This window comes from Peromyscus californicus, unplaced genomic scaffold, assembly GCF_007827085.1.
Source record: "Peromyscus californicus insignis strain IS unplaced genomic scaffold, ASM782708v3 Scaffold_18__1_contigs__length_77618521, whole genome shotgun sequence".
NCBI classification, from domain to species: domain Eukaryota; kingdom Metazoa; phylum Chordata; class Mammalia; order Rodentia; family Cricetidae; genus Peromyscus; species Peromyscus californicus.
The window spans coordinates 18644782-18661072 of record NW_026294480.1 but is presented as its reverse complement, the minus strand read 5'-3'; the positions used below and the strand labels follow the sequence as shown (position 1 = coordinate 18661072).

The 16291-nt window shown below is 36.1% G+C and overlaps 1 protein-coding gene across 5 annotated transcripts in view; it reads left to right on the top strand.

Moving 5' to 3' along the window:
* Positions 1 to 1334: 1334 nt before the first annotated feature.
* The window catches only part of Cdh12 (cadherin 12), a 988903-nt gene continuing 973946 nt past the window's right edge, over positions 1335 to 16291 (top strand). For 3 of the 5 annotated variants that reach the window (XM_052743072.1, XM_052743068.1, XM_052743069.1), the window contains exon 1: positions 1335 to 1662. The gene's annotated coding sequence lies outside the window, so the exon portion shown is untranslated. Of the gene's footprint in view, positions 1663 to 1691; positions 1964 to 16291 lie in introns of those variants that run through there. The other 2 variants (XM_052743071.1, XM_052743070.1) reach the window with 2 other exon arrangements.

Genomic DNA, 16291 nt, shown 5'->3' with positions numbered 1-16291 from the left:
CACTTAGCAAGATTCGGTCATGTTTATAATTTTACTAGCTACATGTGTGAGTTACAATAACGTTAGGATTAACTTTTTTTTTAGAGACACAGTCAATGGAGCTGTAAATATTACATTTCTTCATGCCTCCTTCACATGATGGACAGGTAGCGAAATTGTTTTGTTTGTAATGCCTCCCCAAGCTATTTTAACTTGTCACAATATACAAAGCTTGGCTACACCAAATGCATCAACTTATTTGTATTACTTCAGTGGAACAAAAGATTTCAGAAAGACACATTAATTTTATTCTTATTCAAGACTGACATTGAAAAGACATTATTATTTGTGCAGTTTGTGCTTCTTATCCCACTCTATTCCTGTTTTTAAATGGCACAGAATCTGTGTACTTGCCATTGTTGCTGACTTTTATTAAATTTTCTCAAAATTACTGAATTCTTGATATTTAAACGGCAAAATTATCAATTCTTGTAGAGAACTCAATTGTTAAAGCAAATTTTTATCATTGTATAGTGTATTAAGATATATTATAGTGTATTAAATAGTGAATATCAGAGAAAGATCATTATGAATGAGGTTTGCATTATGATTTAGATTATTGCAAAGGTCTTACTCTCATATATTCAATACTAGCTTTTCTTCTTACATCTTTTTATCAACAAGATGTACTATAAAATTTCAGAAACAACATACATTTTATTAGAAAAAAATCATGCAAATTTTAAGAACAGGAACAATTAAAAGAATCCATAAGGCAGTCGGAACAGATTCTGCTACCTCATACTGTATGGACGGTATTAAATCAGGATAGAAACAAGTGACTGAATGATAAGAAACTCCTTAACCACTAAGCATCGACAGTGACAGCCTGATGGTCATTTAACGTGTGAAGAATAAGACAACTCTGAGGTATACGGAGTTTATTGTATTGTTCCACAAAATAAAAAAAAAGTCAAAGTCCCTGGTAGAGTGAGGACAGGAGTATAAACATTTCGTCTCTGATCTGCCACACAACTGATACATTTTCAAACCTCGGTGTCAGGGCTAAGCCAGGTGCTATCACTTTGTCTTCCCCTAAGGGTCCCGTTCTGCCCAGCTCCTTTAAGGAGAGGGAGATTCAGTCCTTCCACTCATTCAAAGCACTCCCCAATGAACGCCAGTGGGGAAAAGAAGAAACAAGATGCATTTCAAATACAGGATTCAATTACTTTTCACAACTCAAAGATGTGTCAGAGGCACGCTGGGTTTTGTTTTGAGGGCGGGGAGATGACAGGGAAGGAATCCTGAGCCCCCATTGGCTCGCGGCTAGCCACTGCAGCTGAGTCTCCTCACCACCACCACCACCCCCTCCGCCCGGAGAGCATTATTGATCTGAAGGGTAAATGTGGAGGGAGCCACAGAGAGGGTCCAAGCGTTTCTGAGAAGAGAAGCTGCCTCTTCCAGGAACAAAGTGGTGTCTGCTGGCTGCCTGGCCTGGGAACCTTCTGTGAATTAAAGGGGACAAAAATGCACGTTCGTGGTTTGCTACAGTGATTTAGAAGAGGGAAGAGAGAGAGAGAGGCAGAGGGAGAAGTCGCACCTTGGAGCAAGGCTGCGTTGTTGCATCCCGCGGCTGCTCTTCCCGGGGCTGTTCCTGCAGCTGCGTCTGCTCTCAGCCATCAGGTAAGGCTCCTTCTCTAACTGAGATTGGATTTCGTGTGTGTGATCGCTTCAGGGAACACACACAGAGTCGCGTGCATGATTAATAAAGTGATGCCCGGCTAGTCAAAGCTGGAGAATGTTATTCACCGACCTGACGTCCGAATCGGAAGCTGGAGAGTGGTTTTGCTTTAGGAAACTTCTGCAAGTTCTAAACAAGTCTGTAGTCTCCACAGCGAGAAGCTGCTGCGTTTAACGGGAGGGAGAGGGAACGCGTTCACCACCGCTGCTCCTCAGCTGGGCTAAATTTTCAAATGAAAAGTGGGTAAGCCATGGATGTTCAACTGGTTATTTTGTAAAATGCTTTCAGTGGGGCTTTAAAGCAAAAACAATACTTTCGTTTCAAAGCGCCAACTCCCTTCAGTACTTCACTGACAGAAAAATTTAAACATTCTTACTTAAATTACAAGAGCGAAATTTCAGTAGTGGACCTCTCAGTGTATTAGCATCTCCGTTTGCTACCACAAAACTCACTCGGGACAATTACTACGACAGCTAAGGGTTGTATATTGTGATATAGAAAAAATTTTTCCAAAGGTATTAATTATTTGATCTTAGTAAAAAGATACAAAAATATATATGGGATAGAGAGCATAGAAGCTAATGATTCTTTCAAGGCGATTATTGGCATTTTTATAAATATTATTTTTAGCACCATCTGTTCTTTTCCCATCTTACACTGGGATCATGGTGGCTTCAGAACCTCTGTACTTTGGGGTCTGAGATGCCTTTTACAGATACATTTCTCTGTACTCTGTGACGAGGCATCTGACATACTTTTGGCCCATTCTGTAACCATTTCATGATTTCCAGTTTCTTATCAGGTATTTCAAAGCTCATTTACACACTTCTCAGCAAGAAGATCACTTTACCTACTTTGGGGGGTTTACATGAAGTATATTCAGAATATATGGGCACAGTTTAAATTACTCTAGAGATGACATAACAGTGGAAAATCTAAAGAAGCATGTGTTCATTTGATCTTTAGAGCATAGTTGATCTGATGGGAAATTTATAAAATAGTACTTAGAGACAAGCCGTCCATGAGCCCCGAACATCATGATCATAGCAACATTTATTGCTACATTAGGCTGTGCAATTTAAAATATCATTTTGACCTTTTGATAGTATAGCTTGTAGAAATGGATGGATTTATGCTGTAAATATCCTCTTTCGTTCTCACATAACATGCCTTCAGAATTGAAAGGCAGCTGAGTATTCTTTCCTAACTGTAAGCAGTTGATTGACACATTGTTTTGGAGTGCTCAAGTGCAGAACCATACTTAAAGGGGGAAGCTTCCATTTAACTAACTGGCACAACCCGCTTACTCAGCAACAAGACAAGAGGGTTTTCTCCACCTGCTAAGGAAACTCTTGGATTAAAAAGAGATTCATAATTAACTTGAAATCCCACTTAAGAATATCTTTTTTTTTCCCATTAACAATACTTCCTTCAAAATCTAACTTCAACCATTAACCTGAAACTAAAGTTCTTACTCATAGAAAAGGGGGCGTTTTTATTATCTCTGCTGTGTTTCCCCAATCCCCAGTTGCTATATCCCTAACTTCTACTGCAGTGTGCTGTTTTCAAGCAGTCAGAGGAGTTTCAAGAGAAGTGTTTTTTGACTGGAGCTCACTTCTTCTACTGATCTGTTTAGCAATGTGATCATTTCAGATAATACCCACAAAACCAAAGAGCTCAATTAGAAGGGGTGATTGTCATTTGTTCCGTGTGTGTTAAGTTCTTGTTGTAGCAAAATATTCCTTAGCTTATCGGAAAAAATAAATCCTGACTAATGCTTGATTTGACAGACTTACTCTGGAATTCTAGGGCACCATGCTTATCTGCCTACATTGAGATTTTTTTATATTTGGGACTGTGGCAGGTCGTATTTCATAGAGCAGTATGTGATATAGGCTGAAAACAATCTTATGGATTCAGGTCTGTTAGATTATATGTCACTCTTGCCTCTTAAAATGCATTGTGAAGAACATCTAATCATATTAGCTATTAAATTAAATCTGCAGATATTCTGTTTATACTGTATTTATGTGTAATTTGAAGTATCACTTCTTATACACCTATACCACCTAGATGTCAAGTTATTAAATCTAAGGAAACGTCAGAGAGGTGCAGGGCAATAGTTCCTTTCAGAAGTGGGACACGTTTTCCTGTAAAAAAGGAAAATGCTGAATCTAAAACCATGAGTAACAAAATGACCTATCTGAAGATCTTTTTACAAATATGTTTACACTTCCAAAGGAAAATGTGGCTACACAGCTCTCAGGTAAGGTAAGACAGTATTGTGTCTATGTTTGAAAAAAATCATTGCCTTTAAAATGTGATTATATCACACATTATCAGTACCAGATCAATAGACAGCATTTAGTTGATAATATAGTACCAATGATAATCCTATTTATAGTAAAACGTAAGTAGAAATAGTTCATCCATCCTGCTATAAAATGACTTTTATGAATAAATGAAATTAATATTGAAAAATAAATCATTTCACTATGCATGGGTTGGAATTTTATGGATTTTTACCTGGGACTTTATTTTTATTTACTGATGATAAGTGATAATCAAACATTTTATAGGATGATAACTGTTAAAAAACGTATGAGTTTTGATTTTAAAGCAAATGTGTTTTCCTAAATTGCTATGCAGAAGAGCTGATCTATCACAAGCAAGCTGTTAAGGAGAAATGAGTGTGAATGTGTGCAGTGCAGGTTGTGTGGAGCATCACCGTGATTCCTCAGAGCTAAAGTACCACATGATAATTTGACTAGTAATAGGGAACAAGTAAAATTTTATATTAGACTAAGTGAAAGTTTTATCCAATGAAACATTAAGTAAAAAATAAGCTGTACATGAAATGTGTCTCCTTTTGTCATAGCCTTGGAACATGTTCTACTAGCTCAATTATCCATTTATTTTATTTTATCATGACACTTAATAATTACACCCTAACATATCTAAACCAGAGTATATGCATATGATGCTATACATTTAGTTTTATTCAGGTTTGTAATCACTAATAAACTTATTAGTGTTTACAATGTGAGGAATAAATTAAATCGTTATTTTGCATCAGTTATTTTCTTTGCTAGTGACATCCAATTGTAACCTTTATATTGTAAATATCTGTATGACTACTTTATAAATAAGTTAAGATTACCTTAAATATATGGACACATTACTATACACTGCAAAATCATTCTTAAAATATAGACTTTTCATGCATATATGAATTAGAACTATAATGAGAGGTGAGGGTTAAGACTGTGCACAGATATTCATTAGGAAAAGAGAGGGCTTACACACCAGTGTCTAACTGATGTACTCAAATGGCTAAAAAATGCAGGATTGTTTTTCATTTCAATGTTAAGTAGCCAGTGTTAGAGGAGAGGCTTTGAAATCAGACTCATTATCAAAGTGGGGTGCTAGTTTTAGATATGCCTGATAAAACCTTCAATGTATTATATAATTAATGGGTTTCACAGCTCTGGGTTTTATGATATAAAAAATGTCTCCTATGTATAAAGATGAAAATCTTGATTCCTTTACTGCCTGATAACATCCTGGAGATTGAGTTAAGGCTTAAAACTACATCATAAGAATAAATCTTTGGGAATCTGGGAGCAAATTATTTACTTCTTGATTATAGGATTCTTGTACTAGTCATTGTGGTATACTATTATTCCATTGGCAACACTCATTAATGGACATGTCCTTCTTCATTAAAATTCAACTGCAGAAGCCTAAGCTACAGCTAATAGTAAGGCCCACCACATTAGATGATAAAATGTGTTTGTCATGAGTTATTAAGTACTGGACATAATTATCACAATGGAGATAAAACTGCCCTTAGGCTACGTATATATCTGGGCCATTGAGATGGCTTCATGCCTAAAGACACCTGTCATCAAATCTGGTGTCCTGATTCAATCCCCAGGGCCCATATCATGGAAGAAAAGAATGAACTCTTGAAAGTTGTCCTCTGATGCCAAAAATTCCATGTTTATGAACACACACACACACACACACACACACACACACACACACACACACACACAATGAAAAATGAAAATAAAATATATTCTGAAAAAGAGTCAGTGAATGTAGATAGAGTCAAAGGTGGTTGTAATATTATTTCTTTTAATGGATACTTGGACAAGTGAAGAGCTGAGATATAATCTAAGAGATATCTGGGAATGAAGATCAAAACTTACAACATACAGATATCAAATAAAATGTAGGCATGACTGTAGTTTTTAAAAATCAAATACTGAATTTTATCTGATATTACAGAATTTATTTAATAATAAATCCTTTTGAGCTGGGCAGTGGTGGACAAGCTTTTAATATCAGCACTCAGGAGGCAGAGGCAGGTGGATCTCTGTGAGTTCGAGGCTAGCCTGGGCTACAGAGTGAGTACCAGGAAAGATGCCAAAGCTACATAGAGAAACCCTGTCTCAAAAAACAATAATAATGATGATAAATAATGATAATAATAAATAATGATAGTAATGATAATAATAATAATAAATCCTTTCTTGGTGGAAATAACTAAAATATTTGGTTAGCACAGTTATCCATACAAGACATATGTCCTAAAAAAGTACATAAACTTAGTAAGTGTTGAAAACAAATGGAAAATGCCATTAATATCTAAATGAAAATACAAATTCCTTAATTAGTTCTAAGTTGTAATTATTTATTAGAAGACTTATAGGAGTGACTTAGGTAACAATAGAAATGTAGTCACAGGCCCTGCTAATGGCATTGGAGTCAATCAGAGATTTTGCCTTCAGTGGTGGTTCCATGGATTAGAACAGAGCTCCAAATTTACTGATGCCTAGAAATATATCTGTCATAAGTTTGTAACTGTCATAGGTTATTACTAGTTTGTGGTATTGCTGATATAAACAATACTAATGTATTTATAGTAATATAAAATAATTATTTTGTAAATAATATTTGATACTGATAAATATTTGTTACCAGATTTTAATTTTAATTAATATTTTATTGCATAGTTATTTTACTTTAAAAGTGTTTAAAGGATGTGTTGTGGTATCCTGGCAGCAACCTCTTGTAATTTATGTTCACTGCATGTCATGCTTTCATCAAAAGGATCAGCCCGGTGTTGACTTGACATATACTGTCTATTTTTCTGTAAGTATACTTAACCGTGTTTGTATAATGGTGGCATTCCCTAAAGGTTCATTTCTCAGAATGCATCTCTGTCCTGAAGCATGTCTATATATCTACAATGAAACATTCTTCTGGGACTTTGTGAATCAATATTTCCATGAAGGGTTGCCATTCCTGCAAGGGATGTGATTGCTGGCAGATTTTAAAGTAAGATTTAGCTAGGATTCTTCTCTTCCTTAATTACTGGCAGTAGGATCTGAAGTAGAGAGAAGGAGCATAAGCTTTTGGCAAGTCTTTAAGTTATATGATAGTTAAGCAAGAAGGGAAAGCTGGGATCAATTTCTGAAATCAGCAATAGCTTCACAGGGAGAAATTTCAGTTTCCAGAATCAGATGCCAGCATATGTGCTAAGCTGTCCATGAGAAGACATTCAGAATTAGGTAGATCCTAATAGAATGAGTCCCTGTATTGTAGCTGTCCTGTGTTCTAGTGTGCACATTATATATACTGAAACTGATAGTGTGACATGTCAACAGGGGCATTAATAGGATATTTCTCCTCTAGTACGTTCAATATTCTCTACTGTCATTTAACAAGCAATTTGCATTCCTACTTTGTGTAACACGAACAAGGAGTAAAATAAGAATAAAGATCACCTATAGTATGTGGCCTGCTTCAGCCTAAAGGTTATACATGTTCAAGCAGGAACATTGCTGAGCAGGCAGGTGTAACTTTACGAAACCAAATATTAAGACCTGATACCTCAAAACACATATGGAATCTCAGAGACACTGGCCTGTTGAAGATATTTAAGTGCTAAATCATTGGGAAGAAAACTTGGAAGCATCAGAATGAAAAACCACCCAATTCTGATGCTTGAATAATTTTTAAACAAAAACACTTTCATATGCTTTTTATTTTGTTAAAATTTTATTTTCTTCCTAGTCTTCATTCTCTTGCAAGATTCTTTTTTTTTCTTCAGACTTCTAGTTAATATTTCCTTGGACTCAGTTAGAGAATGTCATAGACCATCCACATAAAGACTCAATAGAGATGTAAGCCTTCTCAGTAACATTGGCTTAAATGCTATCTGTGTGTTTGTTTTCAAAACTGTCTTGATTTCCAATTCTTTTATTGCATATCAGACTGCCATCTTATAATGTGTAATTCATAGTTCCACTTGAATCTTTAATAGTCACTTCAAGCATAAGTTGTTCAAAACCAAATTCTTGATTTCTATTCTGTCCTTGCCATGGCCGAATTAGACTACTCTCTTTTTGTAATCCTGTTCATCTTGGTGAATTACACGCTGTATTTATCAGTTTTCCATAGCTCTGACCCAATACTTGAAGCAAACAACTTAGGGAGGTTAGGTTATTTTGTCTCATGGTTTTGAGATTGCAATCTGTGGTTACTTGACTCTGGTGTTCCTGGTCAGGTGATATATTGGGACATGCAATAATTGGCAGAGAAAATGTGTCACTCTGTGATGACCAGGAAGTAGAGATTAAGAGAAGTCTTTGACAGCATTGCCTTCAAGTACATGTTCCAGTAACTTTACTTCCCTCTAATGGCCATAAAACCTAAGATTTTACCCCCTCCCAATAGTGTTACAGTATGGAAACCAAGCCTTTGATACATTGCTTTAGAAAAACATCTATTCCTCAAACATAATGCAGAGCTAGAACTAGTCCCAATAGCTTGGGACTTTATGATCATTTCTGAGACTTTCCTGGTCCCCATTTGTTCAACTATGTATCAGTTTTGATGGCTTCATAGTATCCAAGTTTGGAATAAAAAAACCTTCAAGCCAATTACTTCTCGTGTCTCATATCAACAGTCACCTTTATCTTAGTCACTCTCATTTCAGATCGAGATTGTACAATTGCAACCAAATAGTTCTTTCTTATAATGCTTTGGCAATTTCTTCTTCCTCTAGTGTAACTTGTAGCATAGTGTCCAGGTGTAAAACCATCTATATTACCATGAAAGAACTACCCTTGGCTGACAATCAGTGAGTGGCCAAATTTTTCCTTTTTTTGCATTCATCAAATTCTTCCTTATAAGAAACTCTCATTCTCATTGAGCCACACACTTAATTTCAAGTAAAATTGGCTTGTTGTAATTTCTGAGTGATATCTTTAGGCATTGCCTGTAAATTGTGTTTGACTTCCAAGGAGAATCATGACCTTTATACATCTGTAAATTCTCTTAATTGGGACAGAAGAATATTAATTATTTCAATGGATTATGTCATTGCATTATAGATGATCCCTAATTTAAAATGTATTGAATTAATTTTTTTTATAAATTTTGGTGTTTTCCAGTGCTAACCATATGCAGTGTTACATTCTTATAATTCTAGACATGAACAGGAAATTACAGCTTCCATTTCTCCATGCCATCACAAAAGCAGACGATTAGTACTCTACAGTGTTTTGTAGCTAAAGTTTTCCTCCCTGGCCCACAGTCAGGACAAATCTCTCTCACCTGCCAGTCCCACAGCTGCTCAGATCTGACCAAGTAAACAAGGAGACTTATATTGGTTACAAACTGTATGGCTGTGGCAGGCTTCTTGCTAACTGTTCTTACAGCTTAAATTAATCCATTTCCATAAATCTATACCTTGCCACATGGCTCGTGGCTTACCCGCATCTTCACATGCTGTTTGTCATCGTGGCGGCTGGCAGTGTCTCTGACTCAGCCTTCCACTTCCAAGCTTTATTCTCCTCCTTGTCCCGCCTACACTTCTGGCCTGGCCACTGGCCAATCAGTGATTTATTTATTGACCAATCAGCGACACACTTGACATACAGACCATCCCACAGCAATACTGTGTGGCTGGGGTATGATGGGTAGTTAAGTTAGATGTTTTATAGAGAAATTGAAAATAATTTCAATGTACAATAGGTTTATTAAGATGCAATGCCACTGTAGGCTAGAAAACATCTCTAGTTTGCTATGAAATAAAAAACAAGTTCTATGAGAAAAGTTTACCATAAAAGTGTCTGGGACCAAAGGCCCTCTATAAGTTTGGTGAATGAATATTGAAGGAATAACATGAGCACATGAATTTGCCTAAACATATACATACATATAAACTTGTTTGAACAATTTATGGAGAAGAGGGAGGTATGCAATGTTTAATTAAGATGCTTGAGTGAATATAACGTGGCCTACAAATACATTCATAATTTACAAAATATGCATATATTTGTATTTATTACAGAAGCTATATCCTCCTGTTAATTATTGGAATTAACACTATTTGAGTGCTAGATATAAAAGCATTTGAAAATTCAGGGCAGAACAATGTGAAAAAAGTACTGGTCATCACTTCAACTCAAAATCCGATACTATTTTCCTGTAAAATGCCCCAACTTCTCATGTTGTCTACAATTAAAAGAAAACAACCTGGAAATGCTAAAATGGTATATGGAGGCTGAAAAAGGTTTGCCTAATTGGCTGCAAGATTCAGTTTTGTTATCTGAAGAGCACAGAGGAGAATCTGCTTTAACACCTAGCCTTGAGTCTATGTACAGTCCAGAACACCTAAAGAAGCAATTAAATGGTTTAATCTTAAAGTCTTCCAGAGTTTAATTCTGTAACTCTCTTCAGAGGGCATTGCTAATTCTTTCTGAATTACTACTGCTTCAAACTGCACTGCCTTAATTTGAGTGGTATTCAGAACTCCATTCTCTCTAATGGAGTTAATTGCATTATGAAAGTCAGCTTTCAGTGGAAACTTAATTCCTCTTGTGCAGTATCTCTTGACACAGTCCTCTCTCTCCTTTTCAACGTGACACTTCTACCCATTTAGGCAGGATAATGTAGCAACTAGTCTTCCTGGTTTACAACAGCTTCCAAGGAACATTATTCAACAAATCAAAGCATGTTAGTTATCTAAAGCTGCCTTTAATTTTGTACATGCTCAGGCAGTCTGCTCTAATAGACTCTTAAGTCCTTGGAACATTAGCAAATCTCCGAGCTTTTAAACAAGCGGTGACCTATTCATTTAGAGAGCCGCTTCAGTGAAGCACGAGCTCACTTAGGTTAATGACGGATCATGGAGCTGGTTGATTTGCAGTGAGCTAAGCTGCCCATTATCCCTAACGTTCATGTGGGTCATGTCGCCACATTCAAATAATGTTGAGCTTCCTTCCTTGTTCTTTAGACACTCAAGTTACTATGGGGAACCTTACTGTGGAAATTCTTGAGGCTTCATTCACAATCACTGCAGATGCATGCACTAAATTTGCCCACATTAGGGAACTCAGCTAAGTCTATTTTCTTGTGAGAACAGCAACTGAATATTCAGATTTCACTTGGGCTTCATTTTTATCTGAAATATAGACAATTTTCTCTTTTCATACATGCCTATTCTTTTTTTCCTTTTAAATTATTATTGGTTTGCCTTCTCTTTATTGATAAGGGATAGGAAATCCATGACTAGTTTCTTCACTATGAAAAATCCTGAAAAAACAACACTTAGCAAATTTTTCACTATTGTTTCCATATGCATGTATGCTCAAACACAAATAGACATAGACTTCCATACAAGCATGGTTTCATAAAAGAAGTCTATTCACAATGTGTTACAATGTTATATTACTCAGAAATAAGTCAGTAAGCAGTCCAATTGTCTCTGTTGCCAACATGACCATTATTTATTTTATGTCTCTAACTTCTCTTTAATTCTGTACCATCTCTCCAGAGGCACACATCAGGATTAAGAAGTCTTGAAAATTGAGGGGAATACACTGGAAAACACATTTTTCCACGATTTTCAAAGCATTTTTTTAATGTCCTCACTTTTCCACATTGTCACCACTGTGTCCATGCTCATGCACGCAAATAGCAGGCACACATACACACCAAAGAAGAGAATCTTCTTCACTGGAATCTCTAAAGCTTGCTAAGTGTTTCTCATAGAAGGAAATAAACGGTTTTGGCATTAATCCTTCCTACAAATGAAATACTTTCACACTACACTGGAAGCTATGAAATATGAATGACAGTGGGAAAACAACTGCATTTATTCTTCCTCTGTGATTTACAATAGAGATGACAGCCGTGGGGGAGGTGACAAATAGGGAGTTCGTGTGTGCCTGATGCCAGTTTCAGAGTTGTAGAGAGGAAGAGAGTATGGTGCCGTATTCTGGTTCTGTTAGTGAATTAGTTTAAAGACAGTCCAGTAGTTCATGTCACCACAGAAAACTGGTAAGTTATGAGTATTTTTACAAATTTGAATTGGAGGAAAACATCCCAATATTTTGGATTCACAGAAAATTACAATGAAAAATTATTGCATTTTGCTTTCTAGTCACAGAGTGATGATTAATACCTCTAACCAAGAGCCAAGATATTTTCATTAGTGGTTACTTAACCAATTTTTGTAATGGATATGCTCTTCCATTCTTTCATGCCAAAAAAACTCTCAAACTTTATAAACACAGGAAGATAATTTTAAGTAAAATGGTAGATCTAAAATTGCCTTTAAAAATATTACCTTCCTGAAAAATTGCACCTACTTTTACCTGCCAAGGATTAGGTAGCAGCATTCAAACTGAATGATGGCTTTACCAATGCATTTGTATTCATTATTTAAAATATACTTAGAAAACTGTGCTATGTGAGTTTAACATGTGAGAAAGCAGTTGGTTTTGGTGACTAATTACAAACATGCCCAACTCAGAGTCTCCTTAACTCAACCTTTATTTCTGTGATGATTTTTAATTTTATCTTTGATCTCATATTACAACATTTGTGTTTAAAAATAAATAACATTTTACGTTATTAAATAATGTCATAAGTAGTTTGGGGTTGTTGTACAACTTGCCACATACTACTTTAGAGTTACCTTGCTTTACTCTTGACTTACAAGAAGTCATGTCTGTTTATCTCACACGTTCCAAACTGTCACTCATAACACCATCTGGACTTGGGTTCTTGATTATTCCAACTGTATGGTGAGTGGTATTGCAAGCTGCTCTCATGTGCCATGTCTTTCAGGGACAAACTTTCTGAGGAACATGGAGCCCCCTTCATGGGCTCTACAGTCAATTCTATATCCATGGTCAGAATCAGGTAACTTTTATTTCCCTTGTGTTGTGTAGGGTTTTTGTTGTTGTTGTTATTGATGTTTAGTTGTATATATGTAGGTATTGATTATCCCTGACTTAAAATGGCATGATTTATAATTTCTCTACTTTAGGATGATATGAAGCTATATACATTCAGTTCTTTGTATTTCAACCTTTTCTTTAGCAGGGGTAGGCTTCATGTACTCTACTAATGCTGCCTTCTCAATGAAAAAGCATGGATTGCAGACAGGGTCTCTGTGGAGAGTGCATGCAACTGTAATCTACAGTGTCATGAGTTATATTCAATGCATTCTGTATATTAAATCCATTTTGACTTATAGTATTAGCAGCTATGAATGGGTTTTTTTCAGAGTGAATCCCTTAGAAAATACAGGAGCATCTGTGATAATTTTAGCCATCTGCATCTTAAAATACTTTTGAGATTACTTATTTAACATTATCCATTTCAAGTCACATGTTTACAGTTTAGGAGAAGCCATCTGGAGGTGAAGTTTAATCCAAGAAATGACTAATAAGAGCTTGATTTAGGTTTCCATACAGTTCCAGTTCCTTAGATGATATTTTTAGGATTTTTTTGCCCAAATATAACCTGTTCAGGCTTTTCAGCTGTTTTCATCTGATGTATTTTGGTTGGATATATAACAATTATTATTTTAAGTGAACTTTCAGATTTAATTATATATTTAATGCAACTTCATAACAAAAAATCAAGTTAATTACAGGTGGATGTGTCAAAATGTTCCTCTCTGTTCATATTCACCAGCCCCCTCACTCCCAGGGACAACTGTTCACTCTAGCACCTCATATCTGAATCACCATATAGTCTTTTCTATATTCTTCTCATATTATTGGAGCAGATCCTGTTTTTCTCTGTCTACACCCACGCCCATAGTGATCTCACCCAAGTTCATAATTTTAGATGCCATATGCCAAAAACTTAGAAATATATATACCCAAGCTCAGATTTATCCAAAATTAATCTGTACCCATGTGCTTTTCTTGGCATATAAATCAGATTTCTGATAGACACATCTCAAATCCACTTGTCCAAAATGAATTCTTGGACTTCACTCACAAACATTTGCTATGCTCAGATTTCACTATTTAAAAGGTCCATTCATGGCCGGGCGGTGGTGGCGCACGCCTTTAATCCCAGCACTCGGGAGGCAGAGCCAGGTGGATTTCTGTGAGTTCGAGGCCAGCCTGGACTACCAAGTGAGTTCCAGGAAAGGCGCAAAGCTACACAGAGAAACCCTGTCTCGAAAAACCAAAAAAAAAAAAAAAAAGGTCCATCCTTCCATCCAGTTAACTAAGCTCAAATGTCTCAATAAAATTCTCTTATACCCTCCTCTCCTTTGTCATTGTATACCAATTTACCCAGAAATCCTCTTACCTGTATATTCAAAGTATGTGGAGATTCCCACCAATTCTCAGTAGTTCAAATCTTGTCTCCATGACTTAGGGAGAATTAGCAATGACCTAGGTTATTACTTCTGTCCCTTAATGATCAACTTCAAGAGCATCTTTAGCCACTAAAAATATTCCTCAATAAGGGACTGAGCTACAGGTCAGTGGTAGTATATCTGCCTAGCATACCAAAGTTATAGGGTTAACATCTGGTACTGTTAAAAAATTACATTTCTTTCAGTCATTTTTGTTGTTGTTTGAGGCAAATGAAGGCTCTCCATTTGTCTCAGCAGGTATGTCAAGAGTCTCAATAATATATATATTTCTTCATTTTACTTCTTATATTTTGAAATTAATATCTTCACTTTCTTCCTTTCCTCCTTCCAAACCTTCCCATGCACCCCATGCTTTCTCTAATTCAAGTACTCTATTTATTTAATTGTTGTTCAAAGTATGTATATGTGTGTATACATATGTATGTATGTATTCCTAAATATATACAAATACAACAGTTCACACCATATACTTATTTGTATTTGATTTTGGGACCAAACACATGGTATTGTGGAACAGTTTTGGGGCTTTACACTGGGGAAGCCTATTTTTCTTGCTCTCTTCATCCCATAGTTTACTGTAGTTCTTGATCTGGTGTTGTGTCCTTGTGAGATTTTCTCCTCATCTATTATCACATTTATTGGTGGCATCACATTTCAGGGCTTTTTTTTAGGCAGCTGTATTGTTAAGACTTCATGGGTATAGCTTCCTTGATGGGGTCATTTTATATTTATCTAAAAAGCATACACCTTATATTTACTTGTTCATATTAATAAAAATGGGGGCTGGGAAATTACTTGGTGGTTTAGAGTGCTTGCTGCTCTTTCAGAACTCTGTAGGTCAGTTCTGGCGCCTGTCTCAAGTGGCTTCCATCTGAGTATAATTCTTGCTCCAGGAGATCTAAGCCTGCTTCTGGGGTACCTGTGTGCATATGCACACACACACACACACACACACACACACACACACACACACACACACTCACACACACACAGACAGACAGAGAGAGAGAGAGAGAGAGAGAGAGAGAGAAAGAGAGAGAAGAGAGAATCCACCCACATATACATACACAAATAATAGAATACTTACTTAGAAAGCTTAAGAATTTTAGAACTTAGAGATAAAAAGATGGCAGCACTAAGTATCTACACATAGTGCGCTCTTTTAACAGAATGCTGTGTCTTCAGTTGTAGTTGAGAATTACAATCTGAGTTTTAACTTATTTCTGCATTTATTTGCCCAGTCATACTGGAAACTGAACAGTATAATTAAAAGACTGTTTAAAAAAATGACAAAACCCAACAAACAACAAGAAGGTGACTGACTCTTCAAATGCAATGACAAATATTTTCTAGTTTTCACACACACACATGCACACATGTCTGTATATACTTGGGCAACCCCACCTCAGACACACATGCATAAATATCAAAAGCCATTCATTAAAAAAAATCACACCAATGAAGAATATGCCTTTAAATTGTACCTGTTTAAAAAATGTAAACTGTAGTTTGAAAGGATAATGTACTGCATTTATGTAAATGCTACCTTCATGACTTTGTCAAGACATGTTGCTACTACTGTTTCATTATTAATTAAGCAGTGAGTCACCACTTTAATGAAGCTTCAATCATAGAATCCGAGTTCACTTAAATTCTATGAGTACAAGGATTTTAATTTTAGAATGATATACACAAAGGAGGTGAATGGTGAGGTGGAGCTTGGCAAATGAGAGGGGAGAAGTTGAAGACAGAGAAGCGAAAAGAACTAGTTACTTCATTTGCTGTCTCAAGGTCTAGTGACAAGGAACAAAAATGACAAGGCTTTCTAGGAATCCAAGCATGTATAGTCGTGTGTAGGAGCATGA